The sequence below is a fragment of the Electrona antarctica genome, assembly GCF_951216825.1.
Source record: "Electrona antarctica genome assembly, chromosome: 3".
Taxonomy (NCBI): Eukaryota; Metazoa; Chordata; class Actinopteri; order Myctophiformes; family Myctophidae; genus Electrona; species Electrona antarctica.
The window spans coordinates 28,275,081-28,276,267 of NC_136808.1; the positions used below are offsets into that span (position 1 = coordinate 28,275,081).

The following is a 1,187-nucleotide window of genomic DNA, read 5'->3' on the forward strand; positions in this document are numbered from 1 at the left end:
CACACACACACACACACACTCACTCTCAGATGGGGTGCAACTCAATCCAAGCACTAGATTTTGTCATTACCTGTGAAGTTGATCAATGGTATTTCATATATATTTTTTAAACGCATTTATTATATTTTGTCTTGACATGAGTACTTTATTTTAAATTCATCTCACTCAAGGTGGCAGCCAGAAAATGTAAACTTTGAAAACATCTAAATATCCTTTTTTCTGGCACAGGCCACACCCACTTCCAGTTCATATGCAAAAAAGACAATATGCAAATACAGAACATTTTGTTCTTAAAGACATAGATATGGTACAGTACAACCCCTCCAGCACGCACGCACGCACGCACGCACGCACGCAAGCACGCACGCACGCACGCACGCACGCACACACACACACACACACACACACACACACACACACACACACACACACACACACACACACACACACACACACACCAGAGTCACACGTTAGGTTTCTCAAACAAGTAACCTAAATATAATCTACCTAGATTTAATATAAGACTTTATATATTATATAAAATATATTATACTTGTAAATACTTGAGTCATTTTTACAATGCAATTATTTATGTGTAATGTGTACATGGACAAAATAAAAGGAACAGGAACATGCACTTTTGATTCTATATATGCTTTACTGAGTTTTTCAGTGTCTTTGAAAGTAGGTAAACTGCGAAAATAAGACAAAGCTGGTTTATGTTCTCATGATTTACTCATTTCTTGAAAAAGTATGTCATTCACACAATAAAGTATTGATATTATATAAATTAATTTGTGTTAGTTCTATGTTCTACAACTACGATATAAAATGATAAAATGTGTTTAATTAAGGATGTAACAATATTTCGGTATCGCAATAACAAAAATGTGATGTCACAATATTATGGTGGATGTTGTACGTTGCGGTAGTGTATTATTTTGTACAGTGGCTCCAAAGGGTGCACACAACGAGCCCTGAGAATCACAGTTTACTTTATTAGAGGCTTCTGGAATGGATGAGCCCGTCTCACCCCCTGTGCTCCCATGGACACAAGATCACACTGAACAGTAGAGAGTGCTGGCCCGGGCGGTTAGCTCAACAGTCTGGGCACCTAGGCTGCTGAGCCAGCCTGACGGTGTGCCGCGGGTTCGATTCCAGATCCCCACGGCCTTTGCCATCCCCCC

General features: G+C 39.4%; 1 protein-coding gene across 1 annotated transcript in view; it reads left to right on the forward strand.

Annotated features, from left to right (window-relative positions):
* LOC306920114 (mothers against decapentaplegic homolog 6-like) overlaps positions 1-794 on the forward strand; it is a 21,377-nt gene extending 20,583 nt beyond the window's left edge. The window contains exon 4 of the mRNA XM_079496743.1: positions 1-794. This exon is cut by the window's left edge and continues 776 nt beyond it. The gene's annotated coding sequence lies outside the window, so the exon portion shown is untranslated.
* Positions 795-1,187: the final 393 nt, after the last annotated feature.